Genomic DNA, 17,649 nt, shown 5'->3' with positions numbered 1-17,649 from the left:
AGTCAGCCACGCCAACGGACTTCACTTCTCAATGAGCTATGGCCGAGGCGCAGCCCTTCCCCAGCTGTGGGCGTGGGGACAAGCCCACGGCCCGGGAATTAGCTCTCGTCTTTACAGGGTGTCACAGCCATTTACAAGGGCTTGTCCACATCTGGGAGCTCCACTGGATTCGGAGCGTGGACAGCTATCCCTGCATTCATGCACACACTCCTAGCACAAAGACGCTCCTCGTCCCTTGCTAGCTTCAACAGATGCATTAGCCCACCGTAAGAACGATCTGCAAAGTCATTCCTGAATAACTCCACATGAGCAGTACGTGCCACACAGTAACTCACAGCCCTGAGAGTCAATCTTCCCTTCAAACCTCTCTCCATGGAAGAACACAGAGCTCTTGCAAAATAATAACCGGGAAAAATCACCCTGCCTGCTCCCTCCGAGGCATTTGCTAACAGATCTTACATGGGATGTGATTAATTTCCATCTCCCTCCTCTCCCACCCGAGTGAAAAATGGAGATGTCTGCTATTCCCTTGGCTTTTGTAAGCACTGGGGGAAACCTAAAACCTATTCCTCTGGGGAAAGCAACGTAACACATCGAGCTGGTGGGACCATCACCACCAGCACGAGCAGGGTAACTGGCCTCACTCACGGGGATGTGCATCTGAATTGGCACGCAAAAAAGTCCTCCTAAGGCTGGCCCCGATTAAAGGGGTGAATTGGTGAGACACAGAGAGCACGGAGGAAGAGAGTGGGTCTTCTTAGCAGGGCTGTAAACATGTCACCCGCACGTCAGCTGGTTCGTCCACGTGGAGATGCCAGTGGCACATCATCCACGGACACGCAGGGAAAAGCGAGTGTCATTTCTCATCAGCCCTCATGCGGACAGGTCACAGGACAGCAGGAAAATGGGAGCTGGCAGGAATCTTCATCAAATGACCAAACGAGCCTATTTTTGTTCCTTAGCAGCAATTAAGGGCAGAAAATTAAACTAGCATCTTCGCAGCAGGCAGTTGTCACCTCGGTGGGCGGCAGCACGCTCCTCGCTCAGCTGCACCGCAGTGGTTAATGGCAAGGAGCAGGCCAGGCGCTACCTGTCCCCTGCCAGCACCGCGGGGACGGGAGTGACCTTGCCCTTGGAGAAACCTCCAAAGGGAGACGGAGAAACGCCCGCTAGCTCTGCCCGTCTCTAGCGATGGCACTATTGATGGAGCAAAAGGAAATTGTCTACCTGGTGTGTGTCCATCACCTCCCAACAGCTCACAGGGGAGGAGAAAAACCACAGATGCCTCAAGGCAGCTTGCTTGCCGAAAAATCAATAACTAGTATTAAAAAATGGATCCAGTTCCCATTGGAACAGACTGCTCAGGGCTCTGCCATAATTCTGCAGAACAGTCAATATTTACTCTAAGTGTCTCAAATAAAGATTGAGCTTCGATTTAGTAAGATCGTTATTGTGCGTTAATAATATGCCAATTGATTATTAAACATATTTACCGAGAGTATGAAAAATAGGCTAGGAGATGAAAGGGCATCTGACGCAGGAACATGATGTTAACTAGGGAACCTAATTGCACAGAGCTGCATTAGCCAAATTATCTTTCTGTCATTAGGAAACGTTTTATAAAGGCATTAAAATGCTACAGATAGAGGAACGATACATGATCATTCAAAGGAGTTGGGCAAGAGGACAAATTGCATCCCGACGATGCATTGCCTGTGTCTGCCTCTCCCTCTGCACACCGGCGGCACTGGAGGACCCGCCGCTTCACGCTGGTGCTAACAGCTCTCCCTGCCTCAAAAACTAGAGGTGAAAGGCTGGGAGCAGATCAAAAAGCAACCAACCCTTTATGGATGGCCTCAACGCTATCTACTCCAAGCCCCTGGATCCCACGGTGCGTTTCTGCCGTCAGAACGCTCGCGAGATCGTCACGGGGTTCAAAGTGACATTTGGCTGGGTGCCGAACAAGGCTTTTTGCTGTCTGAGGATTTTCACAACGCGTCCAGAAATGTCACTTCAAGTAACCCTTGCGGCTCAGCAGTCAATTCTCACTTTGGAAATACAGGGAAATGACAATTTGTGCCTGTTTTCCTCCTAGTCTAAATCGTACTCCTTTTGCTGAAAAACTAGCATAACTGATGAATTTTTTTTCTTGTCCTTTTTCCACAAGTTCTTGATGAAATGTAAATGATTTTCAACTTTGCTCTTTATGCTTCCTGGCTCTTTCTGACTATGTTTCTTTCTTAACAATTTGACTCGAGCTTTCTCCCAAAATAAGGCTCTGTCCAGCCATCTGCACCACGCAAATTACTGAGCAGTCCAGCGCAATAGCTCAGAACAGGCCACTCTCTTCCCTAGCAATACAAATTATTTCCATTTGGAGTAATATATCCCCCTGCTCCTGCTCAATGGATTGCTGCTCACCAGGCATTCAAATTTTGCTCATTGTATGCTGCAGGGCAATTTTGAAGGCACTAAAGCCCAGGCTGCTCAGCCACGGGACGCTGATCAGATATTTGTTAGAAACAGGGGCCTCCCGAGCAAAAGGAGGACTGGGATATACGGCCTCCCATCTTCCCTGAAGCCTGCGGAGGTTTAGGTGGAAGGGCTTCGTTCGGAGCTACCCAACACGCGTGGTACAAACCGGCAGCACTGGGAACTTGCAGAGCTGGGCTTTGCACTCTCTGCACATACACTACTTCGGCTCCACACGGAGTAAACTCATGTTTGGGCTACTGGGCAGATTTTACATACAGCTGATTTAAAAAAAAAAAAAAAAAAAAAAAAAAAAAGTACAGAGATCTAAAGCATGACTATTTAAAAAAAAAAAATTAAGAAAAGGGGGAATTAAAATTCAATTCGGACCCAAAGCACATGATGCTTTCCAAGAGGGAGCGCTGGGTTTCATGCCTGCATGCCTCATACCATGCCTGCTCGTAGCGCATTGCCCGTCTGCCCAGCCTCGGCAGCAAAGCCAGTGCTCTCCACGACTGGGTTTGATCCTAGTCTCCGGGTGGCGAAGGCTGGATAATTCATGCGTTCTCAGAAGCAGCAAGAGAAGAAAGGTATAACTTGCCTTCAGGCTTCCCATCCCTCCTCCCGAGGTGCTCCTGCCTGGTGCCCGTGCAAGACTTTATACTTTCTGCTCTAAAAAATGGGCTTCTCTGTGTCCTTTGTACAGGGCATCTCGCAGGGACCCCGCTGCCGGTCCACCCCGGCACGCCAAGCCCCACCGCAGCAGGATGCGGTGCGGCGGTACGGCTGACGAAACCACCTCCTCAGCCCCCAGTGCTTTCCCACCAGTTGTCTGCCTATCTATTTATCTAAATCCGAGAATCCTGGAAATCCTTGGTGCTCTGTCAGCACCTTTCATCGGAAGATTTCAGAGCATTTGCCACACATGAACAGAACAAGCCTCCCCGCTCCCCTAGGAGGAGGGTAAACAAGATTAAGATTAATCCTGGTTCAGGAAACTAAGACCTGAGAGGTGAGAAGAAAAAAAAAAAAAAGCAATGCAAGAAATCACACTGGGTCCCCAGTGCCTTCGATTTACCTTCCTTTGGTTGAGCTACCATGCCCAGACCTTGAAACACAGCCACAAGTCCCAGCACTGCCCTGATCACCCTCCCGGTTGAACAGAGACCTTAGCCCTAACTCCGCTCCCCCAAGACCATGGTAATCGGCTCCTCTCCAGCATTTTCCTGTCCAGGGAGGCTTGGGAGAGACACAGCCACGATGAGCTCTCCAGAGATGCATGGACCCATTTGCAGAATATGACTTTTTTTGCAGCGTTTGATGGAGAGGGAAAGTTCCCCTCAGAAGAGACGGCTCTGTGGCAGCCACCGCCACTGCCGGAGGGAAGGTGACGGATAGGGTGGCGGATAGCTCTCCGTTTACCTCTCCTGTCTGCCTGACTGCTGCTGGAATGAAGATAATCTATGAGCAGTAGCGTGCATCAGCACTGCTCTCTCCCCGGTATAAATCAGGAGGGCGAAGCCATATTGAAGGCAGCGCTCCCCGAGCCTTCCTCCTGCCTGCCCGCAGCATTATCCATCTGGTGCTGAAGGTCAAAGAAGCCTCCGAGGACAGGATAATCACTACAGAGAAGAGGGTTGCGCTCCATCACTTGCAGGGTGGAGACAACACGAGCCACGGAAAGGGTGCAGATGTCCTGCCTTGCTGCACCCCTTCTTTCCACCTGCAGATGAAGCCATCCCTGCCTTCTACCTGGGCTGAGCTTGGCTGTCAGCCATCCCAGTGGGACTGGACATCAAGAGGTTCTTGGCAGCGTTGCTTGCAAGGGTTGGGTGGGCTTGTCAGCTCTCCTGCTCTCTACTGTGCCCCTGTCTTTATGTGCAGCCCTTGACCCAGAGGAGCGGAAACACTTTCGTGCCTCCTTTCAAGAAAAAGGAGCCTCCAGGAGCGAGACTACTCATCAGCGAATACAGGCAGCTGCCCGTCTGGGAAACAAAGCTACTACTGCCCAGGCAAGAGGACGTGCGGAATAAGGCATAAGGAGAAACACTTCTGAGGCCCTAAGGAAGAGCTTCGGCAGCGTGAAGCATCACTGCTGATGTGTCTCTAGGACCACTGTCTCCACACCCATGGAGGGACCCTCGGAGCTGGGCAGAGGGGATGAAGCCCAATCCAAGCGGATTGAGGATACCCTGTGGTGCCGGGCTCAGAGACTGTCATCAGCCCTGTTGACACGGTCAATAACCTCATCCCTCTTTTTGACACGGCCGTGATGGAAGGGGAGGTCAGAGGGTGTTTAACAGGCCCTGAGGTGTGACCGACTGCCGAGGTGGGGGAGAAGAGCCCGGCAGCCCATCGGACAGCCTCCCCCCGACTCCCCACCCCAACGTGAGCCTGGCCCTCATCCACTGTAAAGCTCCTTCCCGCGTCCCTCCTAGGAACTTGGCAATGGCCTTAATTTATCTGCTGCGCAACTTAATTAAAGTCAGTGCCAGAAAAGAGCCGATCGGATCATCAAATCCAGCCTGGATCCTTCTCTCCTCACTTCAGCACGGCCACTGCCCAAAGCACCCAGCTCCTTCGCCAGCCCTGCGCTCAGGGTTTCCTTTGATTCAGGTTTTTCCTAGACAAGAGTGACTTATTCCTTACTTGTTTCCCTTGCACCTTGCAAGCCAGGGTGCAGAGCTGCTCCTGCACAACTGGCAGAGGAATGCACGCAAAAGCGGCCCCGTCCCCCTTCTCGGGACATCATTTCTTTCTTCCAGCCAGTAAAAGGATTGCTCATTTTAGCACAGGGGGTTTGCAACCCCACCATAAGGAGAAGCAGCGATGGCCCTAGGAAATCCAGGCTCGGTACTTCTGGCATTTGTCTCTGCCAGTCAAAAGCCATAATTGGTCCCCGCTTTAGGGAGGAAAAAGAAATAACCTACCTCCAAAAACACCTCTCCAATCAATAAGCATTTGTCCTTTGCATCTGTGGCACGGTGGCTGTGGGCTCCCTGGGGCTACTGCCAGCCTATTTTTCTTCTCCTTTCTCTGGCCCATCGCTTAAGCTAGGTGCTGAGCTTCACCTCTGGACTCTCTCTCTCCCCCAAGCTGATCAATAACTAACCCTCTGCTAATGACCTTTCCATCCCTCTGGAGGACCAGATCCGTCAGAGAGCAGGGATGAGCCAGGAGCTTGCTCATCCCTTCTTGGACAGTGACTAATTGCTGCCATTAGATGCAGAATTACAGACAAAGAATGAAGGCAGGGAAATGACTGACCCTATGTTTAATGCAACTGATGTCCGAGTGTCCATCGCTGCTGCAATGCCGGGGGAATTATAATGCAGCAGGGAGGAGAAAGTCCTCTCGCGGCCATCGCTGGGCCAGCCAGGCTTCCCAACCACACACCCAAGCTGGGCAAGTTATTCCTTACTGGGGAGAAAGATGTTGCTGGTAGCAGCAAAGTTTTCCCCTCGCAAAACATGACCTCTCTCACTCGGACTGAATATCTAAGACTAGTTAAAAATCTGCAGAGCAACGGTGTGCGTTCCTCTCCTCCTCAGATTCATTTTGAAGATCTCCAGCACAATTCAGAGCATGACCAATACTTTCCCCCGGCAGTCACCAAGAAGCACATTGCAGGGAATGAGGAGAAATGAATGAAAACACCATTCTGCATCAAAAAAAGCAAATAAATACCCACAACTGCTTCAGCCAGCCCCTTTCCACAACGCGGCCGCTCTCCGGGCATCTCTGAGCCCAAACGCATCCCCAGCCCGACTCTCACACCAGCAATGCAGCCAGGCTGGGTGCACAGCTTCACTGCCACCGGTGACGTTGGTGGCAGACACCCTCCCCGACGAGCTGCTGGAGCTTGTGACACACCAAGGGCAAATGGGCAGATGCTTTTGACTTGTAAATGGAGAAAGCTGGCTCAGAAAGTCACTGGAAGAGAATAAACAAGCAATTCCCACCGGTGTGGAAAGCAGGGGGAGCTTTTTGTTGCTGCTATCGTCATCACTGTTGTTTTCCTCCCTGCAAACCCCAGGCCAGACTATCCCTTTTTGTAAAGCATCTCTCTGATATGGAAAATTTCAGCAGCTTTCTGTGCAGAGCTGAAGCAACATATTCCCATCTCAGCTTTGCCTGCCTGTCTTTATGCATCTGATTGAGCCTGCACTTCTGCCAGTTGCAGCTTTGCTTTGGACTCCGAGTCAAGTTTCTATACGCAGGTCTCTTTTGGGGGGGATTCGAAGCCCTGAACTGACAGGCACAGAGCGAAACAGTCATCGCAATTATTCTGCGCTGGATCAAGCCCAGCCAAAAAGCAGCAGGCACCTCTCCACCCGCTCCTGTTGGGTTTAGACCATGAGTTTACTGAGGAATCAGTGCAAATTGTATAGCCGAGCATCAGGATCCTATTTAGCTCAAAGGGGTTTGGTAACATACTGATGGCAGCGTCCCTGCCTTGCCTTTCTATAACCTGGTCACCAGAGGCAGCAGGAGCAGAGGTGGCCGGACTGATGCCTTGCACGACCCCTCGCTCCGGCAAAATCCCTCTGGGCTTGTCAGGCTCAGCCCCCCGCGGGACCGTGAGCCCCGCACCGGCCACCACTATGTCCCGACGCCTTGGGGCTGGTGGGCACAAGGCAATTGGGGTCCGTGACGGAGCAAGAAGAGGAGCTACCTTTGGGATTTGCTTTGCAATCAGGACCGGATGGCTATCATGTCTTTGTTAGGATAAGAAATGATTGGTCATTGGAGTCAAAGCAATTAAGAAGAGCGATTACCATAACACGCCACATCCTTCTTCCCTGTCTGCTGTCTTGCTTCATTTCCCGACTCCGCGCCTTTCCGAGGAAAGCTCGCATGGAGCTTCTCGCACGGAGCTTTTGACCCCGCTGAGTTTTTTGCCCCATCTCATCGGGAGGGGCTGGCTCTGCAGCCGCCAGCCTGCACTCTCCTCCCTGCCTCCCGCGCTCCTCCGGCACCGGCACTTTAACCATGCCACGAGATGATTTACCGAATTAAAAAGAAAAAAGTCCTTAGCACTGAATCTTTTCTCCAGGTGCGGTAAATATTCATCAGCGCATCACCCTCCTCCACTGCCAGCCCTGCCACCGTGCGCGGCTCCGTGGCGTCATTCCTGCCTAGGGCCCTGTTCTAATAAGGCAGAAGCAAGAGAGTGAAGGGCCATATTTTTGGGCTTTTTTTTTTTTTTTTTTTTTCTTCCCAAGCCATTTCAAATGTCCCTTGTGGGAGAAGAATGCAGGAGACATTTTCTAAATATACACACCCGTATCTTTCTCAGGAGCGATATCATCGGCTGCAGACAGAGACAGGAGGTACAATTGCCCAGACAAAGAGAGATTAGACAGACGGACAGACCAAGAGCCGGAGAAAAATGGGGATTTAAAGTGTAATTCATCTAGAAAGACTTCCAAGTGCCTTGCAAATAGAGCAAAACTTTGCAGAATCATGCTCTGAAGTGCACCCACTCCACGCTCGCGTTTATCAGCGTGCCCAGCAGAATACTAAACCTGACTAGAAAGCCAAGCTTAAATCATCTCGGGTAGAGGGAAGCAAAGCGCCAGACCTCCTTGCAGTTGCTTGCCTTGCACCGGCAGCTAAACAGCCACAAAGAGCGGGACCCGTTCCCTGCACCCAACACAAACCTACATCCCATCCGCGCAGGGAGCAGGATGAGCATCACCGTCCTGCATCCTCCGTGATGCACCACTCTGCTCGGGAGCCGTTTTCCCAGCGACAGAGCAAATAAGCCCAGCAAACCCGGCTCCCGGAGACTTCTTTCCCCTGGCCTGAGCTGCGGTCACAGCTCCACGGGCATAAACCAGCAATTTAATCTCCAAGGCAGGTATAGCCTTGTTTCGGTGCTATTTTGGCACGTATCACAGTGTGGCGTAGGCGGATGGAAGCACGCCCGTCAATAGCGCCGGTCCCTGCCCTGGATCTCCTTCTACCAGGAGCTAATCCTGGTGATGACTGATCTGAAGACGCACAAGCCAGTGAAGGATGCTGAAGCGAAACTGTTGCTATCTATCCCGGGAAGCCTGAGCTGCGTCTCTCCCACTACCCTATTGCTATTCACCGGCAGATCGCTCAGAGTGAGGTTTATTCTCTGCTTGATTGGCACACACTTAATTAATGTTAATGGAGCACTCGCATCACGATCAAGGAGAGACTCTGAACCCCAAAGTATACTAAATCTAAAGAATTACAGCAGAATTCATGGCCTAATTACAGTGTATTGTTGAAATACCACTTAAATATAGTGATTATTAAAAGCATATTATTGATTGGGGTTTAACTACTATGTAAATAAATCTAGACGAGGCAAACTGAGCTACAAATTCATTACCCAGCCGTAAATCCTCAATAAATATTTTTTCATGAATCAGTTGTTGTTTATTATACAATAAATGTCTTATTAAGTCAAAATTAATTGCATATTTGGTGAAACTTCATCGAAGGCTCCCTCCCTCCGCCACCACACGGGCGTTTTGCCAGGCGTCCTTTTAATATCCCCCTTCCTGGCTACCTGTGCCCCCAGGGACCGGCGGGGAGCAGGTGCTGCGCCCGCCTTGTGCCAAAGCAAATCCAACCGGCACGGCGTCGGAAAAGACGCGGTCCTGCCACCGCCGCCTGGGGCTTGCCTGCCTGCAAACCTTGGCAACCAGCAAAGCTCATCGGCTGCCTCCTCCTCCCCCAGCCCGAGCGCCCTGCTTCCCCACGGGGTTCCCCCCCCTTTCCCCGCGCTCCCTCCCGCAACGTGCCAAGAGCACGTACGAAGTGGCCGGCCCTGGCAAAGCAAAGCCCACGGGGTCTTCGGGAGCCGGAAGACATCCCCCAGCAGAGATGGTGAAATAAAGTAAACACTTTAAGCCAGAAATGATGAAATTTTAATGCATTTCCCATTTCTTCCACAACTACAAGCATTCAGGCTCCATAGCTGGGTGATTTTGATAGGTCCCAGCAGCTAAGAAAGGAAGAATATGAATTCCTCTTTGGGCATGAACTATCATGATGAATAATAAATAAAATAAAAAGCAGCAATATTTTGCATCTACCGAGAGCTTTTCATCTGTAGAGCTCAAAATGATTTACAACAAAAAGTAAGTGTTAGAGGTGTTAGGAAAGCAGAATTTCCTTCCTCTGGGAAATCTCAGTAGTTCAACATTTGTTTTCATCTTGAGATAGGGTGAGAAGTTGAAAGGTTTTTCTGGAATCATCAGTTCCACAACGCTGAAATTCAGAAACAGGGACTTTTTTTTTTTTCTTCTTTGTTTCATCAGACCGGTGCGTTGTACCAAACCGCATTTGCAATGTTTTGATGTGCCAATTTCAAACAAAATGTCTTAGTTTGGATTTTCCCCAGGAAAGAAAAAAAAGTGGGGCATAATAGATGCTCCTGTTTCCAGTCCCTTCCTACCATCATAAACGTGAATCTCAGTGAAACCCAGATTGCTTTCGGAAAATATGTTTTTCAACAAAATCCGCCCAGCTCCAGGATCCCTAAAGTCCGTTTTACAGACAAGGAAACCAGAGGCTCACAGAAGCAGGGCCAAACTCCCGTGGAGCAGCAGTACATCACATACAATTGTTCCCATCCTCTTCTGGCCCGTCCATCACGGAAGGCAAGAGGAAGAATTGCTGCCCGTGCTGTGTTTTGTCCTGAGCAACAAAGGCAGATGGAAAATTGAGTTTGGTTCATACACAACAACGACAGGACAGGAAAGGCTGAATCCATCTACCGGGGAAAAACTAATGCTCTCATTAGAAAGCTTAATTATTAACATCAGCCTCCAGTTATTTTCCCTGAAATACATTTCATTTCTGACTTCAGAGCAATTGCTCTTTGCAAACCTACGGCGTGCTCGGCGCACGCTCCCCGTCTCTGCAGCCTCGCAGGTGACCAGCGGCCTCGCCGGTGACTGTTGCATGAATTTCCTCTCCGCCATCCCTCCTATCCCAGGGGAATCGATATCCCCTTGTTCCTAACGCTCGATGCCTCGAACAAACGACGAGCCTCCCTTTCTGCCTCCTGGAGATGTTTGCAAAAGGTGGGTGTGGCGCAGAAGGAAACGAGATGGGGACAGGACAGGATCATATATATTTCCCTTGACGGAAACCCATTTATCGGAAACACATCAGTAGCCATTCCCGAGTTCCTGATGGAGAATTGATCGCTAGGTCATAAAACTAAATCGCGGTGCTCGTAAGAAGAGTAAACACGGGTGCCGGTGGAGGGAGACCGCAGCGGGGGACAGGCGCGGAGCTGCAGAACCGGCTGACTTGGTATCTGTCTCCAGGGATTTGGGAGTCAACGGGATAAATGGGATCAATGCTGAGCTTCCCCTGAGATCCTACGAATCCCTAAATAACCAAGCGCATAGCCCTTTCTTGACACCGTCGAAACGGAAACGACCAAGACGTCTACCAAAGGTGCCCATTGCACGAGGGCAGGAGGACCCTGTCCGGGTGCACCCATCACCCTCCCCCAGCAGCGGCAACACACGGAGCTGAAAACATGAAAGCCGAGGAGGAAACTGCTTTTTGCCTCCACTTTCCTGGCTGCCCGAGGGGTTGTGCACATTTTGCCCTATCCTCTGTGAGACGCGCGGCCCAATTACACAGCAATCAATTTTGGGAGCACTGAGGAGATAATGGAGTGATAAGAAACAGCCACTGCGGATTTGTCAATACCAAATCATGTCAAACCAACTTAATTTCCTTTTTTGACGGTGTAATTGGTCTCATGGATCAGAGGGGGGGGGAGCATCAGACGTGATATACCTTGACTTCATTAAAGTGCCTGACACCATCCCGCGTGACATCCTTAGGAGTGAGGTTGGGAAGAAAGCTCAGGCAGCGCCGGAGGTGGAAATGTCATCGGCTGAAGCGATGTAGGGAATAGCTGCCGAGCATTTCCCCATCGCCAGGGAGGCCATTTCAAATGGGTGCCCCTTGGCTGCCCTGGGCCGGAGCCTATTCACTTTATATTTCAGCAGCGACGGGGACAATAAAGCAGAAAGCGTCTGAGATCTTGCAGAGAGGAGCCTGGCCTGGGAGGAGCCGGGGGCGGTCCAGAAGCGAGGCTCAGAATTCAAAATACTCGTGATAAATTAGACAAACTGCCGGAAAAAAAAAAATCAGCGAGATGAAATTCAATAAAGACAACTGCAAAGTAATACGCTTAGGATGAAGAAATCAAACGCCGGACAGACAGCGGTACTGCGGCGCAGGGTGTGCAAATAGGCAGTCAATCACCAGGTAAATACGAGCCCACCGTCGCACGGCTGCAAGGGAGCCGGGGGGGGGTGGGGGGGGTGGGGGTGGCAGGAGCTGCAGGGAGGGTCCAGTTTGAGACGCCAGTTCCCAAGGAAGACCATATCGCTAGCAGGAATGAGTTACCTAGGGAGAACATGGATTATTCTCTTCTCGGAGATTTTTAGAAGAAATTAAAGATATTCTTGACCCTCTATTAGTGAGATGACGGCCAACCTCTTGATCGTCAGAAAAAACAAGAGGCGTTCTCTCTGCTGCCTCACAGCAGGTCTGAAACCATGAAAAAGCTGTGTTCTCCCTTTAACAAGGTCTCTATAAATCCATCACGGCAGCCGGTTAGGAAGCACCCGCACGTTTAAAAGCTATTTTTATTGCTAAATGCCATGCAAGCATTGTTACAAGATAGCAACAGGTGGAGAAAGAACTAAGGGTTAGACAAAGTTTGGGCTGATATTTTCAAAGTCAGCTATGAGACAGATGTCCTGTTCTTATTAAAATTAATAGGAACTGAGCATCCCTATCTCCCAGGTGACTTTGAAAATCTCATCCTCGCTTCCCATTTGCTGCCCAGCACCTACACCACCGCCTCCCTCCTTCCACTCCAGGGCCGCTGAGAGAAACAGGGTTACGAAAAACAACATTTGCACCGGAATAAATTAATATTTTTATGGGTTTTTTTTAAATCTCACGCTCGTCTCCCTCTCTCTTGCTCCCTCTATAATTTACACACATATAACTAACTGCACATTAGGAAACAAAGAAGGGGAGGAGAGATGAGAGCTCAGATCTCGTGCAACCGGGAGCACACCCACGTAGGATGGGGCACCCATCCCAGGGGCAGCCTCTCCTCCCCCGCCGGCCCCCCGTGCACAGCAGCCATCCGCTGAACTAATAACTCTGCTAAGGGCATTCATCCTCTGCCTGCAAAGCAAATCACACTTGCCAGCCCTGACAGCCCCAGCCCTGGGGGATCGCATCATCTGCAAGCCCAGGAAATGTGCACAGATTACAGCCAATGTTATTCAAGAGCAAGTTAGATCCCCACCATCCAGACCGGCTAATACACTGGTAAAAAAATGCACTAGGCGGGAGGGATTTCTGACACAGATCTTCATAACCAGGAGGAAAGCGCATTGAGAAAAAGAAGAGTAAACAAAGTGATACGCTTCTGCTGCACCACGTGCCCAGAGGCACTAAGATATTCTCCACCTTGGCTAAGCTGGCCACCGCGAGACTCCCCGCCCAGCTGTGCTGCCATGGATGCTCAGGGCTTCACATCCAGCTGTGGGGCGATGCTAGGCACCCCGCACAGCCAGGCTGCCCCACGTCACCCAAGCTGTGATGCGTACCCGCATGGTCTGGAGGAAATATCCAGGCAAGCCCTCTAGGATCCTCTGCCTAAAGATACCTGCCACCTGGTACTGTGCATCTAGCCGTTAAAAGTCACACTGTGCACCCACTGCTAATAAAAGTGTATTAAACGCACCTAGCAGGACTGCAGACCTTCGCATCTGCTGCATCTGGAGCAGAAGAGGCAGGTGGCTTTGGGACATCTGTCTGAAAACACTGCCCTCCCCGTCCCCATCGCATCAGGGCTGCCGGAGGATGCTGGGCGACCTGCCGGAGGATGCTGGGCGACCAGTCTTGCACCCCTTTCTTCTCCCCAGCCCTCCCCTTCACATGGTGCAATAGTAAGCCACCTTACTGGAGACTGGCAAACGTAGCCCATTGGTGATCTGCTCAAGTCCAGGCTCAACGAAGAGGCACGAAGCTCCCAGCAGAGCTGAGAGCAGGAGTAAACATCTCCCATCCATTAATCATAGCTATACTGGGTGCCGGCTTGGTTTTGAAAGCGTCGGGACGGAGAGGAGGGACCGATGGCCTGAAAACCAGCTCTCCACTTCACCAGAGATTTCTTCCCTCTGCAATTCCTCTGCATCCTCTCATCTCCTAACACATCTCTCCTGAGCCAGGGTCAAGCCATCCCTAGCCGACGCCAGCCCCAGGGCCTCTAAGAAACAGGAAAGCTGCCAAAAGCCGATGATTTCCTCCCCTTCCCTTCCCAACCATCCCGAGATTGCAGCAAGAGGGGAGAGAATGAATCACCCAGCGGGGACGGCAGCGCCCAGGTACGGCGAGGGGGAGGAGGTGGGGAGCGAGCCTGCGTGTCACCCGCAGAAGAAACATCCTTGTGGGACTAAATTGCATTCAATATAATAAACTACCATCTTGAAACGAGTGTTCCAATTGAGTTTTGATGTAAACACTAATATTTTCTCCACTCCGCTATTCTCTTCCAGGGAGATCTCATGTATATTTCACTATGTGTCCTACCTACTATTGCTCTCATACATCAAAGGGTTCGAGGACAAGGAGCCTGATTTTGAAAACATTATTCTTTTAAAGATTTATTTGCTCGTCTTGACCACCTCCTCTGCTGAAAGGGAGAAGCTCTCCATAAATTATTTTAGCGCCCTATGTAAAACATGCACGTGCATGCCGTCCTCAGCTTAGTAAACTTAACAAGAAGAGAGACCCTCCGGCCCTTCTCCCTCCCGGTTCACGCTCTTCTGAGACCCTTCCCTGCCCTCTCCGTGCTGGACTACTCGAGTCACCATCCCAACGCCATCCCACCGTGATCCCAAACAGCCAGAAGCCGAGACAGGTATCCTAAGTGACTTGCCCAAGGCCATATGGGGAACGTGTGGCAAAGAAGGGGTCTCCAGACACCCTGATGTCCCACTTTGCACTTCTGCCCAGGTAAAACCAGTCCTGGGGCTCAGCCTAACACAGGCAGGGCTCAAACACCTCTAAACCCCGCTCAGAGCTCTGCGCGACAGCAGCGTGCACCAGAGCCCGTACGCCCACCCTGAAAAGTGTCGGCTCTAACCAGTCCAGACAGACATATGATGGGAGAGCTGAAGTATTCATATCCTCGTTTTGTAGCCCCAGAGCCTGACTTGCACAGGGTCACAAAAGACAGCTGCAAGAAACATTAAAAACTTTCAGAAGGCCGAATAATACGTGGCTCTTTAAGGAACGGCACATGCAAAATTAACTGCACGTTCCCTCTGCCCCCTTCTGTGGCAGATGCTGGGAGGCACTCAAAGGAAGCTACATTTATTTAAAATTAAATAAAAGAGGCTAATTTTGGCATGCAAGAGCTAATGTACCTGGGGGACTCCTTGCTTCAGGGCACTGACAACAGAAAAGGAGCAACAAAGTTAAGAAAGCAATTAAGAAACTGCTGCGGATGCTCGGTGGGAGGCTGGCTCTCGGGTGAAGCCACAGCGTACACAGTTAGGAGAGATTTCACCCCTGCTTCTGTCACCCCACGAACTTGGGAAATGACTGTCTCCAAGCCCCCCCCAGCTTGCAACACGTAAGCAGCCCTTGGGCTGTGCTCTGCTCCTCGGAGCATGGACGTGCCCTTTCAGCCTCAGCTTCTGACCTGAAAACAGGAGGAATCACCCTCTGCCTTGTCCACCCTGACTCCATGGCTTGGAGAACAGCTCGTGCAACGGGAGCGGGATGTCCCCGGGGTCTCCAGACCCCGCAGCAATCGGGGAGCTGAGAGCTACAGTCGAAACATCCAACCGAGCAGCTCCTTCTCTTTACTGCATCCCTGGGGTCAAGTTTAATACCGCCCTGGTCGCAGGGTAGGCACTGCCAGCCTTTCGCCACGTATGGGATGGGGGAAACTACAGCAGCACTACGGAGGGTGGTGGGGACAACGTGGACCTGTGGAAAAGAGTGACGATCCAGCGGCGGCTTCATCCGCCATGGAGTTTTGTCAGCACCGTGTGGAAGAGCTGCAGCACTGCACACTCCTGCCGGCTCCTCGCCACGCAGCCCACCCGGCCAACATCCCCACGCTCCCCGGGTCTGGCGTCTTGCTACGATACACCCTTTGGTCCCTGCTTAGTGCAAAGCAACACCTGGCATCACCACCACAAGCACGCCAGCGTGCATGGTGCCAGGATGCACAAAGGCGTGCAAGGATGCTCACGGTGCACAAGGTGCACGAGGACGCGTGGCTGCCTGCAAGGCGCAGGCGTGAAGCTGGGGCACGGCAGAGGAGCTGCGTGGGGACCACGCAAGCAAATTAGGGGCTGGGAATAATGCAGAGCCCTCAAGGCTACTCTTTATCTTAAATTACCCACCACAGGCTGCACACAGCGTTCTGGCTCTGCGCCCTCTTGCTCCTCAGTGACTCATCGGTATTTTGAGGCTGGAAGGGATGATTCTGACAATTTTAGTATGGCCTTGGGAAAAATTGCAAAACATTGACTCAGAGCAAACACCGGGTATCTAGTGACCATCCCTCTGCGTGCCTAGTCCACGCAGGGAGACCACGGCAGGGAGGAGGAGCAGGGCTGCAGAGCATTTCCTAGTCCCTTTCAAAAGTCTCTCCCTCTCTCCTCAGCCCGGCTGGTTTCTCGCGGTGCAGAAGCCAGAAGGCAAAGGGAAGCAAAGTAAAAGTGTTCAAAGGCTTCAAAAACCTCTGCGTTTGATTTGGGCAGGCCTGGAGGCACTCCTGCTTCTGTCTCCACTCACACACGCGCCTAAAGTCTACCCCAGAGCAGCCTTCCCGGTCCCTCGTGCTATTTTAACGCGGGCGCACTCTGACCCCAGACCGGAGCAAACCCAGGGAAGGAAATGCATCGTCCACAAGCGTTGCACGACCTACACACAGTGCGTCTGCAACGGCTCCCTCCCCAGATAACTGCCCCAAGAGCCAGAAGCAGGGAGTATTCCCCCAAAAGCCAATTTTCAAGGCGTCGTCAATTTGTCCATACCAAGGCAAAGGATTTGGAGAGCCACGAGTATTTCCAAGCTTTGGAGCTGTCTCTTCTGCAGCGAGGTAAAAAGAAGATGAAAACACACCTCAGAGTAAGCAGAAAGCCAGGGCCAGCCAGATCCGAGCCCACACCAGGCTTAAACCCACCGGGATGTAACTCCGTCCCTTACCATTCCCTCTGCTCAGCGAGAGGAGAGCGATACCCTGAAATGGTTCCTAGGGAAAACTAGGAAAGCTATAAAGCCGGAAAACCAAAACCCACAAAACTCTGAAGTAATAGAAATTGTTTTTTTTTTTCTTTTAGCACTGTTCCCCCACTGCTCCAAATGAAAGCCAAACACCAGCAAGGAGCGGGACCTCTCCTTTCACCCCAAACGGAGCGAGGGTGGCAGTTGTTTACCACCAGTTGCCTACAGTGCAGCGCGGGGATGGGTTTGCTTTTCATTCCCTGTCAGATGGCCTCAAATCAGGATTTTCTGGTCACCGGTTCACGGCTCCAGAAAGAAACCTGCGCTTACATTTTTGCTGCACGGGACACTGAGTAACAGAAGGGTATTTCTGGCTCAGAAGCAGCCCAACGGTAGCTGAAATGTCAAGCACAGCTGACTTGCATGATTTTCCATTGATTAAGATGACGAAGTTGGGCCAAAATCTTACAGAGACAGATTACAGAGGGCTGATGCCATCTAATCTAAGCCTCAGTTCACTAGCTTTAGGCCTAAATCCTAGCTTAGTCTGGAAATGATCCGTGCTTCCTTGGTTATCTCTACCAACTCAGGGAATAAGCAGTCATGTAAAACCACACGCTGAAAGATGCTAAGGAATTAATGAATAAAAAAAAAATACCATATGCTCTCCCAACTTCGGAGCTGTTCCTTGGGAGAAAAAAAGGCGATGGAGGGGAGATGCCGGGTCCGGCGGATGATGCTATTGTCCCTCCCCGGGGCTGCCCGGCCCCTGCAGCCGGCAGAGCCCCCCATGCCAAACGTTACCCGGGCTTTGCCTCCGGCAAGGCACTGCTGCAAAAAAAAGCAGCAAGCCCGGGTCCCCCCCTCTGCTTGGCGCTGCCAGCGTGGAGGAGA

General features: G+C 51.4%; 1 protein-coding gene across 5 annotated transcripts in view; it reads right to left on the bottom strand.

Annotated features, from left to right (window-relative positions):
* OPCML (opioid binding protein/cell adhesion molecule like) overlaps window positions 1-17,649 on the bottom strand; it is a 365,810-nt gene that overhangs the window by 147,354 nt on the left and 200,807 nt on the right. The gene's annotated exons all lie outside the window — the stretch shown is intronic.

Source organism: Aptenodytes patagonicus, chromosome 23 (assembly GCF_965638725.1).
Source record: "Aptenodytes patagonicus chromosome 23, bAptPat1.pri.cur, whole genome shotgun sequence".
In the NCBI taxonomy this organism is placed as follows: Eukaryota; Metazoa; Chordata; class Aves; order Sphenisciformes; family Spheniscidae; genus Aptenodytes; species Aptenodytes patagonicus.
Note: the sequence above shows the minus strand (reverse complement) of the source record. Positions and strands in the feature narration are given on the sequence as shown.